This window comes from Chrysochloris asiatica, unplaced genomic scaffold (assembly GCF_000296735.1).
Source record: "Chrysochloris asiatica unplaced genomic scaffold, ChrAsi1.0 scaffold00180, whole genome shotgun sequence".
NCBI classification, from domain to species: Eukaryota; Metazoa; Chordata; class Mammalia; order Afrosoricida; family Chrysochloridae; genus Chrysochloris; species Chrysochloris asiatica.
This window is the reverse complement of record NW_006408698.1, coordinates 975,472-988,723: the sequence shown is the minus strand read 5'-3', so window position 1 is coordinate 988,723 and position 13,252 is coordinate 975,472.

Genomic DNA, 13,252 nt, shown 5'->3' with positions numbered 1-13,252 from the left:
TTCCGAGGCTGTAAATCTTTACGGGAGCAGATCGCCTCATCTTTCTCCCGCGGAGCAGCTGGTAGTTTCGAACTGCTGACCTTCCGGTTCGCAACCCGATTCGTAACCACTACGCTACCAGAGCTCCTTTATATAGATGCGTACAGAGCATTTATCCCAATAACAGCACAATACACCTTCTTTTCCAGTGCACATGGAAGATTCTGCATAATACACCATGTGTTAGGTCACAACACAAGTCTCCATAAATTTACAAACATCAAAATACTACAAAGCATCTTCTCAGAACACAAAGCTATAAAATTAGAAAACAACAATAGGAAAACCAAGAAAATAACGTTAAATACATAGAAGCTGAACAGCACCCTGCTGAAAACCTTCTGAGTAATAGAATAAATAAAATTCAAATTCACAAAGTTCCTAGAGACAAATGAGAATGAAAAATCAACCTTCCAAAATCTTTGGGGTACGGCAAAAGCTGTGGTGAGTGTATAATTTATTGCAATAAATGCACACATCCAAAAAGAAAAAAAAGAATCAAGATCAACACATTAACACAACATCTCCAACAACTAGAAACAGAGCATCAAAGTAATACTTCAGTCAACAAAATAAAAGAAATAATAATAATAATAATAAAAAAATAGAACAGAAATAAATGAGATAGAAAACAAAAAGTAAAGAAAGAATACACAGAACAAGGAGCTGGTTCTTTGAAAGAATTAATAAAATTGGTAAACCACTGGCAAGTCAAATGAAAAAAAAGAGAGAGAAGACATAAATAGGATGCATCAGAAATATCATGGTTGATGTCACAAGAGAACCAATAGAAATAAAAAGGAAAATACAGAATATTATGAAAAGCTGTACTCTAACAAATTTGAAAATCTAGAGGAGATGGATACATCGTTAAAAAAAGCAGGACCTACCTAAACTTACACAGAGTGAAGTAGAAAACTTAAACTGACCTGTAACAAAGGAAGAAAATTATTAGGTCATCAAAAAACATGCAGGTCCAGATGGCTTCACTGGTGAGTTTTACCAATCATTCAGGGAAGAGCTTTCACCAAATCCATTCAAATTATTACACAATATAGAAAAGGATGGAAAACTTCCTAACACATTTTATGAAGCAATTATATGCACATACCAAAACCAGGGAAGGACATTACTAAGAAAGAAAATTATAGACCAATATCCCTCATAAACATAGATGAAAAAATTCCCAACAAATTCCTAGCCAAAAGAATTCAACAATGCATCAAAAAACAAAACAACAACAACAAAAAACACATCATGACCAAAGGGTATTCATAATAGGGATACAAGGATGGTTCAACATTAGAAAAAACAATGACTGTAATATACCTTATAGATTAAAGAAAGAAAAAGAACCACATGATCCTATCAAATGATGCAGAAAGGGCATTTGACAAAATTCAGCATCCATTCCTGATAAAAACACTCAAAAGTAGGAACTGATGGAAAAATTGTTAATATAATTAAGAACTTATATACAAAATCAATAGCCAACATCACTCTCAATAGAGAAAAATTTAAAGTCTTCCCTTTGCAAACAAGACAAGGATGCCCTTTTGTCTCCAATCCTATTCAATATTGTGTTGGGAGTCGTAGCCAGAGTTATAAGACAACATAGGGAAAGTAAAGGTAATCAAATTGGCAAAGAAGATATGAAACTCTATTTGCAGATGATATGGTCCTATACATAGAAAACATCAAAGACTCAGCAAAAAGAAAACAAAAACAAAAGCAAAATACTAGAACTCATTAGGTGATTTAGCAAAGTGTCAGAATGCAAGATCAACTTACAAAAAATCAGTTGGATTCTTTTATATTAATGACAAGAAATAAAAGAAATGAGGAAAGCAATACCATTTAAAATAGCCTACCAAAGGATGAATAATTTAGAAATAAATGTAACCAGATTTAAAAAGTACCTATACAACAAAAACTACAAACTCTACTATAGGAAACCAAAAGAAACTTACATAAATGGAAGACTATACCATGTTCCTGGATAGGCAGATTTAAAATTGTGAAAATGTCAATACTACCCAAAGCATTCTACACATATAATGCAATCCCAAACCAGATTTCAAAGACATTCTTGAAAGAGACTGAAAATTTAAGTACAAACTTCATATGGATGAGAAAGAGACCCAGGAAAAGCAAAGCATTGCTTAAGAACAAAGTTGGAAGCCTCTCACTTGTGATTTTAAATTTTACTACATGTTTACAGTGGCCAAAACATCCTGGTACTGGTGCAATGAGAGGTACATAGATAAATCAAACAGAATTGAGAATCCAAAGATCAACTCACCCATATACAGCCAACTGATCTTTAACAAAGAGCCAAAGTACATTGAATGTTGAGGAGATACTCTCTTCAAAAGATGGGGCTGGAAGAACTGTAAATTGATATGTAAAAGATTGAAACAAGACCTTTATCTCACAGCATATACAAAAACCAACTCAGCATGAATTAAAGATATAAATGTGAATCCCAGAATTATAAAAGTCATCAATGGAAAAATAGGGACAAATTGGAATTCTCATATAGATGATTGGGACATAGTAAAAAATAAAAACTTATGTGCATCAAAAAATTTCACCAAAAGAATGAAAATGGAACACATAAAATGAAAAAAAAAAATCTATTGAAACGATATATCAGACAAGGAAATAATTTCTAAAATTTATAGGATGCTACAACACTTCTACAAGAAAAGACAACCCAATTTTAAAATGGGCACAGTACATGCACAGAGATTTCAAGAAGGAAGAGATTCGGGTAGCCAACATACATATGAAGAAATGTTCACGAGCACTGGTGATTAGAAGCATGAAAATCCAAACAACAATGAGATATCACCTCACACTAGCAAAAACAACTGAATATAAAAAAACAGAGGACAATAAATTATTGCGAGGATGTGGAAAGACAGGGACACTCCTACATTGCTGGTGGAAATGTAAAATGGTCCAACTACTCTGGAAAACTGTATGGCACTTCCTTGGAAAGTTGGAAATACAAATACATTATGACCCAGCAATTACTCTACTTGGTATAAATCCACAGAAATGCGAGCCATACCAAAAATAGATATATGCACACCAATATCCATAGCAGCACTATTCACAATAGCAAAAAGATGGAGACAGCCTAAGTGCCCACCAAAGGAAGAATGAATAAACAAACTTTGGTATATAGGCACAATGGAATGTTGTGCTACCTTGAAAAATAACAAGGAAGCTGCAAGCCACCACATAGCTTGGATAAACTTTAAGGACATTGTGCTGAGTAAAATTAGTCAATCACAAAAGAACAAATATTGCATACAACCATTATTGTAAAAGCATAAGAAAAAATACCCATACTAAAAGGCGGGGGGTGAGAATTTATATATATATATATATATAAGGAGCTCTGGTAGCGTAGTGGTTACGAATCGGGCTGCGAACCTTAAGACCAACAGTTCGAAACTACCAGTGGCTCCGCGGGAGAAAGATGAGGCGTTCTGCTCCCGTAAAGATTTACAGCCTTGGAAACCCTGTACAGGGTCGCTATGGGTCGAAACCGACTCGATGGCACTTAACAACAACAACAACATATATATATATATATATTTCTTAATTTCCAAGTGTGTTTGTGAAAGGAGAGAATGGTCGAGCACAAGTAGGGGATCAACAAATTACAGATTTTGTTTGTTGAGGGGAGCAACACACAAAAAGGGGAAGGGGACTAAAAGAACAAGGTGGATAGTAGGACACTGTTGTAGGTTTGGATGGGCTAAATGAAATAGAGGTAAAAAGTGATGTGTGCTCAACCTTGGAACAACCCTCTGTTACACAGGGATCAAACCATAGTCTGAAGAGGATAAATCATGTTAAGATGCTTGAGTGTCTTATGAATATTGATTTTCCTGGAGCACTGGTAACGTAGTGGTTACGAATCGGGCTTTCTGCTCCCATAAGGATTTACAGCCTTGGAAACCCTATACAGGGTCGCTATGAGTCGGAACCGACTCCATGACACATAACAAAAACAACAACTATTTTTAAATAGACACTTGAGTAGGATATAAAGGAATATCAGGAAATATGATTACAGAAGGCTTGTAAGCCTCTCTTCAGCCTATAAATGATTGGAATACCTAAAAGGGTGCCAAAAGTTGCCCAGTGAAATAGGCTTCCTGCAGAACCTTTGCTGCATATAGGACCTTGGGTGGAATTCTGAGCCCCATCCAGAACCTTCTGAGATGGGACATTCCCACTTGAAAAGATAAGCACACAACTTGAGATAGCTAGAAGAACAGAAGATAATTCTTGAAAGAACGCCCAGCAGGAAAAAGAAAAAAAAAATTGCTGTCTGATTGGCTACTGCAAGGACAAGCAAATTGTTCTCCAGGGAGCCATCAAGACAATCAGTTCCCTTCAAGACAAACCCCCCTCAAAGACTTAAACTCAAAGGAAACACATGAGCAGTCGTCTAATCTTGCTGGCGACAATGTTGGTCTCTTGGTGAGTGGCACAGAGGGAAAGGCAGCGATGGGCCAAGTTCTACCACGTTCCATAAACACCCATCAAACTGGATATGAGAGAGAGAACAGGAAGTGGTGGTTGGTCCAAAGTGTGGTGGGAGCTGGGGATTACTGAGCCCATGTACATGAACACAGCCATGGATGTCTAAAGCTGAAACCCAAGCTTCCAGTTGATATGAAGTTAGGGGAAAAAACATAAGAATATTTAAACTTGTAGACAGTACTCACTCGACCTAGCTTTGATGACTTGATGATCAGAACCCAACTAACAGGTAGATTATTTTGAAAAATTGATAAAAGAAATAAGTGTAAATTATTTCAGTTGATGAACTTGACCTATACATTTGGATGTAGTAGCTGAAAATAACAACTGAGAGGGAAGGAGTCTTCACAGCAAGGATCGATCCTATCTGTTCTGTATATAGGGTTGATAGCAATATGCAACTTAGAAACTGGCTACCTAAAATGGTGGTGGGGTACTGGGTTATAAAGGCATAAAGTGACTGGCTTACACATTTTCAATAGGGAGTTTTGTGTCAGTGTGTACGGGGGAAAGTAGAATATTTACTGAATAGTATTAATCTTGTCTTGACCAGGCTGTTGAAAAGATGGGAATAAGATTCTTGTGATTCAATAGTGAATAATTGTTACCATGATTTATTGCTACTGTCACAACTGTAAAGATAAAAGTTTTGTAACAAAAAAAGGGGAGTAGTCAAACTTACAATCCAGGAACAGAGGATCCTAGGAGAAGAACATGAGGAGAATGTGGGACCTTATCCCAGAGAAACAGTGACACCAAAGATGGAGATAGATATGAGTAATGGACAAATACAGCAACTGAGGACTCTACACTCATGGAAAGAGAAAGGCTGTGTGCTGGCAGCCAGATGCTAGAGGTCAGGAGGTTATTTTGCAGAATGTGCCCTTTGGTAGTTTAAATGATTATATATTCCTGCATGTTTTTGTGTACATCCCCAAACAAACAAACAAACAAAAAATAGGGAATAGAAATTATAGAATGATGGTAAACAAAAGAGATTGTAATCATTGTAATTAAAGGATGATTTTAAAACTTATATTCTTCCATGTAAATGAGCAATCAATTCACAATTAAAGATAAAAACAAAACAAAAAAAGGCATACATGACCAGTGATATAATCTTGCTGGTGATCTCGTTGGTCTACTGATGAGTGAAAGTTGGGGAAAAGCATCAATGAAGATATGGGCTGAGTTTGACCAAATTATATAAACAATTGTTAACCGGGAGATGAGACTGAAAATTGGAAGTGATGGTTTGTCCAAAGTATGGTGAGACCTGGGGCTCCTGGGCTCATGGACAAGGACATAGCCATGGAGGGCTAGAGTGGATAGTGAAGTGTCTAGCTGATATGTAGTGAGGGTAGACATGCAAGAATGCCTAAACTTGCAGATAGTACCCTTTTGACCAAGCTTTGATGGTTTGTTGATCAGAACTCGAATAGAGGAAGATAAAAAAAAAAATAAAATAAAATAAAAGAAACAAGTGTACATTTATACAATTTTATGAACTTTACCTATACTTGTAGATGTAATAGCTCAAAAAGAAACTGAGGGAATGAATCTTTATATCAAGTGTAATAATTCCCATCCCCTCTGTACACAGGGTTGACAGACATGAGCAACTTGGATACTGTCTACCTTAAAAGAGGGGCTTATATGTTTTCCAGAGGGATTTTAGTTTCAGAGTGTGCAAGGGAAGGTAGAATCCCCACTGACTAGTTTCCATATTGTCTAGGTGGGTCTGGTGAAAGGAGATGGTGACAATATCCTTATGATTCAAAAGTGAATAATTGTTATCAATACTAATTGTGATTGTCACAACTGTAAAGGTAGAAATTTTGTATAAATAGTGGGGGAGTAGTTAATCTCACAGTCCAGGAAAAGAGGACCTTAGGACCATTAAGGGAGAAGAGCACAAGCAGAATATGGGAACATATCCAGAGAAGCAGCAACACTAGAGATAGAAGCAGAGATAATGATATGGAGAGATAGAGCAGCTGAGGACTCTCGACTCATGGAAAGAGAAAGGCTGTGTGTTGACAGCCAAATAGCAGGTTTGCAGAGTGTGCCCTTTCAGTATTTAAATTATTATATATTCCTTAGTGTTTTTGTGTACATAAAAAACAAACAAATGAACAAAACAGGGGGAATAGAAGCAAATTTTGTTGAATGAAGATGCACGGAGGGAATTGTAACCCTTGTAATGAAACGAAATACAGTAATATGACTGTAAAACCAATGTTTTCCCATGTAAACTGTCACTCAAGTCATTATAAAAACTGTTAAAAAGAATAAGAAAAAAGAAAGAAAGAAGGAGTCATGGTCGTGTAGTGAATTATGTGTTGACCTGCTAACTTTATACCAACTTTTCAGTATACTGCAAACCAGCCATTTAAAAAAAAAAAAAAAGAAAGAAAGATCACTGTTATGACTCTCTGGAAAGAAATTATTGTGCTTGTTTAATGGGAGGAAAATAAAAGTGTCAGTTAATTTTGAAATATTTAGAAAATTTCATTTCTTCTTGTAGGCAATTTACTCAAATTGTTGGTACAAACATCTAGAAAAAATTTGTTCCCTTGTTGTTATTGTTGTTAAGTGCAGTCGAGTTGATTTTGACCCATTGCAGCCCTGTATAGGGTTTCCAAGAAGCAGCTGATGAGCTTGAACAACCGACTTTGTAGTTCAAATTGCTTTGCAGTCTGGCACATTTACCCACAGCACCACAGCAGGACTCCCTTTAATCAAGGTGACATGGCATACATGCAGTAAGTTAAAATTTGGAAAAATAAAGATTTACCTTAAAGCAAAAGCAAGGGGAATGTATCTATCTATCTATCTATCTATCTATCTATCTATCTATCTATCCTTGTTGATGGAAACTGCTGGAGATCAAATGAAAGAATTTTGCAAGACCAATGACTTGCTCATTGCAAATACCATTTTCATCACCATAGAAGATAACTATACACGTGGATCTCATCAAAAGGAATATACAGAAATGCCATTGAATATATCTGTGGGAAGAGACTCAAAACAAGGCAAAGGGCCAACTTTGGAACACATCATCAATTGTTTATAAGCAATTCTAGGCTGAGACTGAAGAAATTAAAATAAGCCCATGAGAGTCTTAATTTGAAGTTGAACATACCCCACCTAAATCTAGAGATCATGTCAAGAGTAGATTTGATGTACTACACACTAATGATTAAAGACAAGGAGAGTTATGGAATGACATCGAGTACATCATACAAGTGGTGCTTGATGGTGGATTAAGGAGAAGGGCCATGTAGATCTCCACCAGTAATAAAATGAATACAGGATGAAATAGGTTCAAAGGATGATTCAGGAACTCTGAACTTCATATAAAATGGAAATCAGGAAGTTTGAAAACATAACACTGAGTGGATTTGAAGAAGAGTCCAGAAAGCAGGTGTTTTCTGATTTGCAGTGTCCAGTGAGTCCCTGCACAGTAAATTTGAACAGGTATGAGCAGATACAAGGTCAAGAGAGAACTCCCACTGCAGAGGGCTGACTGATTAACAGAGATAAAGATACGAATATTTCTTTGTTGTTCTGTTTTCCTCTGTCTGCCCACCTATAATCTAAGGACGTGAGTTGGTACTTGAGCTAGTAGATACAACCCCCAACTGGAAGGATCTACTAGGCATGTGGACATATCTGCACAGCAAGGATCTCTAGGCAGAGAATCATAAAAGGGGAAAGAGTCAACAGGAACAGCTTAAATGGGAGTGTCTTCCAAAATCGGTCTGGCCATCCCAGGCCTGGTTGTCACTAAGAGAAACTCAAGAATGGGCTTGAGGAGAAGTCAGAGAGGCAAAAAAGGCCAAAAACTAAATCTTGAGTTACATCATAAGATGCAATGAGAATATCTTGAAATTTCTCAGGCAGCCTTGACTTTTGGTCATATAGTCAAGCTACAAGCTCACCGTATAAAATCCCACCAACTGGGCAAGAACCAATAAAAGCTGCTATACACCAGAACAGAGTAAATAACCAACACCTGATAAAATCACTGAGTTGAGTAGTAAGATAAATGAAAAAGGAAACCTATCTCCTTATCACATATACCAGGAGGCAATCAGAGAGCTTAAGAGTACACCAAGATACATTCATCTAATTATTGAAAATACAACAGGACCACAATGTATGAAACACAACAGAAAATTTCTGTACATCGCCAGAACAAAGATAGAGTAGGTTAAACAAATGAGCTGGATGTAGACATAGAATTTCCATTGGAACAAGTGCATGTTTTGGAACTACCTAATAATGAATTCAGGACAATGACTGAGATGCATGCAAATGTTCTGCAGAAAAGTTGAAGAAGATAAGAAAAAGTCAGAAAAGTGCTACAGGAACAATCAAATAAGATAGAAAGAACATTAGAAACAATTCAAAACCTGCAAAAAGAGATCCAGATGATTAATACTAAAATATCAGAAATGGACAATTCACATAGAGGTCAAAGGAGAACAATTGAAGCCAGAATCAGAGACCTTGAAAAAAAATCTCTCAATACTGTTAAGGTAGAAATGCAAGCAGAAAAAAGAATAATAATAATAAAAAAAATGCTGGTGAGGACATGGAGAGACTGGGGCACTCCTACATTGGTGGTGAACTGTAAAATGGCTCAACACTCTGGATAACTGTATGGCACATCCCCAGAAAGTTGGAAATAGAAATACCATATGATTTAGCAGTTCCTCAACATGGTATATATTCACAAGAAATATGAGTCAGGACAAGAGTAAGATACATGAAGAGCAATGTTTATCACACAACTATTCACAGTAGCAAAAAATTGGAGATAGCCTAAGTGCCCATCAATGGAAGAATGGATAAACAAACTTAAATACATACACACAATGCAATAATATGCTACATTGAATAATAATAATAATAAAAAAAGCAAGACACCTCATAACATGAATGAATTTTGAGGACATTATGTGAAGTGAAATTAATAATTAACAAAAGGACAAACATTGCATAAGACCATTATTGTAAAAGGTTATGAAAATATTTTCACATTAAAAAAAAAAAAAATTGATGTTTACCAGGGATGGGAGGAAGGGGACAGTAGAGCATAGGTTAGGGGATAGTCCAATCATAGTTTAGGTGATGGGGAAGGCAAAAAGAGGTAAAAATGATTAATTTTAAAAATATATTAGAAATAGACAATACACTGAAATGGCAAAGGAGCAGAATTAGAGAGATGGAAGGCATAATCAGTGGGCTTGAAGACAAAATCTCTCAATATTGCTAAGAGAGAAGAGCAAGCAGATAAAAGAATAAAAAAAAATTGAAAAAAGTCTAAGATTCATGTGGGAAAACAGGAAGATAAATAACCTGCAGGAAATTGGAGTCCAAGAACTTGTAGAATCACAGAAATCAACATAGGAGTTAGTCAAAGAGCTGCTGAAAGAAAATTTCCTAAACATCTTGGAAGATGAAAAGATAAATATTAAAGAAGATGAAAGAACCCTAGGAAAGAAAGACAACTAAGGGAAATCACCAAGACATAGCATAATCAAACTCTCCAAAATCAAAGACAAGGAGAGAATCTTGAAAGCAGCTAGGAGAAAAAGAAATGTTACATACAAAGGAAAGCATAAAAGATTAAGTTCTGATCCCTCAGCAGAAACCATGCAGGTTAAAAGGCAATGGGTAGACATATATAAAACCCTGAAAGAAAGAAAGAAAAAAAAAAAAATTGCCAACCGAGAATCGTTCACCCATCAATATTGTCAATCAAATATGATGGTGTAATTTAAACATTCCAGGATATATGGAAGTTAAGGGATTTTGCAAAAGCAAACCCAGTCCTTCAAAACATCCTAAAGGGAATTCTTTGGGCTGAGAACCAACAAGAAAAAACAGCAACTGGAGATTGACAAAAAAATTAACAAACATCAAAATACTACAAAACGTCTTCTCAGATCGCAATGCTATAAAATTAGAATCAACAATAGAAAGATCAAAGAAATAAAGACAAATATATGGGAACTGAATAACACCCTCCTTAAAAGATACTGGGTAGTAGATAAAATAATAGGTGAATTATAAAAATTCCTAGAAACAAATAAGAATGAAAATACAACATATCAAAATCTTTGGTATACAGCAAAAACTGTACTAAGAGGTTGATTTATAGCAATAAATGCACACATCCAAAAAGATGAAAGAACTGATATATATATATATATATTTGCACAACATCTCTAAAACTTAGAAACAGACCAGGAGACCAAACCTATAGTCAGCAGAACAAAAGAAATAATGAAGATTAGAACAAAAATAGACAAGCTCAAAAGCAGAAAATCCATTAAAAAAAATCAACAGGACAAGAAACTAGTTCTTTATAAGGATTAATAATTAATAAAATTGACAAATAACTGGCAAAGCTACAAAAGAAAAGAGGGAGAAGACACAACACACATAAGAAACCACATGGCTGAAATCACAACAGAACAAATGGAAATTAAAAGGATAATAACAGAAAACTATGAAGTGTTGTACTACAACAAATTTGAATATCTAGAGGGGATAGATTAATTTATAGAAAACATGACCTACTCAAAGTTATACAGAATGAAGTAGAAACCTTAAGCAGACTTATAACAAAAGAAGAAATTGATCAGGTCATTAAAAATTCCCAACCTAAAGAAGGCCAAGGCCAGATGGCTTCATTAGTGATTTTATCAAACGTTCAAAGAAAAGTTGTCACCAATTCTACTTAAATTATTACAGAATATAGAAAAGGATGGAAAACTTACTAATACATTTATTGAAGCAAGCATAACCCTCATACCAAAATCAGACAAGGACATCATTAAAAAAGACAATTGTAAACAAATATCCCTTATGAACATCAATGCAGAAATTCTCAACCAAATGCTAGTCTATAAGATTTCAACAACACATCAAAAAATAATAACATATCATGAAAAAGTGGGATTCGTATCTGAGATGCCATGATGGTTCAATATTAGGAAAACTATCAATGCCATCTACCATATAAATTAAAAACTGTAAAAGAATGACATGATCATATTGATTGATGCAAAAAAAAAGGCATTTGGCAAAATCCAACATCCATTTCTCATAAAAACAGTCAATAAAGTAGGAATTGAACGGAAATTCCTCAACATAATTAAAAGCATAGATACAAAAACAATAGTCAACATCATTGTCAATAAAGAGAAGCTGAAAAATTTCCCTTTGCAAACAGGAACCAGGCAAGGATGCGCTTTATCACCAATCCTATTCACTATTGGGTTGGAAGTCTTAGCGAGAAGAGGTATAAGGAAACATAGGGAAATTAATGTCATCCATATTGGAAAGAAAATGTAAAACTCTCTCTATTTAGAGATGGTATGATCCGCAGTAACTCAGCAAAAAAGTTGGTGGAACTCATTGGAAGATCCAGCAACGTTACAGATTACAAGATCAATATACAGAAATCAGGTGCATTCCTCTATACTAATAATGGAGTCCTGCTGTGGCACCATGGGTTAATGTACTAGACAGAAACTTCATTTGAACTGTAAATTCCGTCTTTAAAGCTCACTATTCCCTCTTCCGAAACGTTATACAGGATCACTGAGTCAGAACAGACTGGAAAGCACTTAACAACAACAATAACAACATATTAGTCATAACAGTGCTGAAAAGGAAATTAGGAAAATGATACCATTTACAATAGCCATCCAAAGGATGATATATTTAGGAATAAATCTAATCAGAGAAACAATAGATCTATAGAAAGAAAACTACATAACAGTACTATAAGAAACCTAAAGACATTTACAAAATTGGAAGAGTATAACATGTTCCTGGATAGGAAGACTTAACATTGTGAGAACGTCATTTCTACCCAAAGCAGTCTACAAATACAATGCCAACCCAATCCAGAGTCCAAAGACAATCTTTAAAGAGTTGGAAAAAACAATTACACACTATATGGAAAGGAAAGAGTACTCTGATAAACAAAGCAATGATTATGAATAAGAACAAAGTTGGACTGGAGCTTGGTGTGGATGGAGGCCTGAGGGCAGTGGGGGCCTAAAATTCAATCGCATCTTAAAGGAATTTGGAATAATTCCGACATTTCATTCAATATGCAGACTTTACATTCACAGATTATATCTATTAGTCAGGCACATTTACGGTCCACTTCTTTAGAACAGGTATCGGCCTCCCTAGTTAAATCCATTAAAGACACAGTTTCCACACGTTCTTTTTGGACGTTGATTATAAATGCAGCCATTATTTTTGGATTGATTTTAATATTACTTTTTTGCCTTCCAGTCATCATCCGACGTTTAAAAGCAATTCTTATAGAAGTCCAACGAGAAGTTCACACACTTTATTTAAAAAAAAATAAAAAGGGAGGAGATGGCAGGGGCCATGATATCTCTGATCACAAATACATTGAAACAACACAGAGCAGCAGGAGACCCTATGCATGAAGAAAGTCCATTGTACTGCAGAGCAGCGATGGGTGCCTCATTGATTTGGCAGAGCCTCAAGAGGAAATTTCATGCGGGGACCTTGCTGGCTTTGTAGTTTCTTTTTTGATTCTTTCATTTTAATAAGAATCAATGTTATAAGTAATCAGTATTAT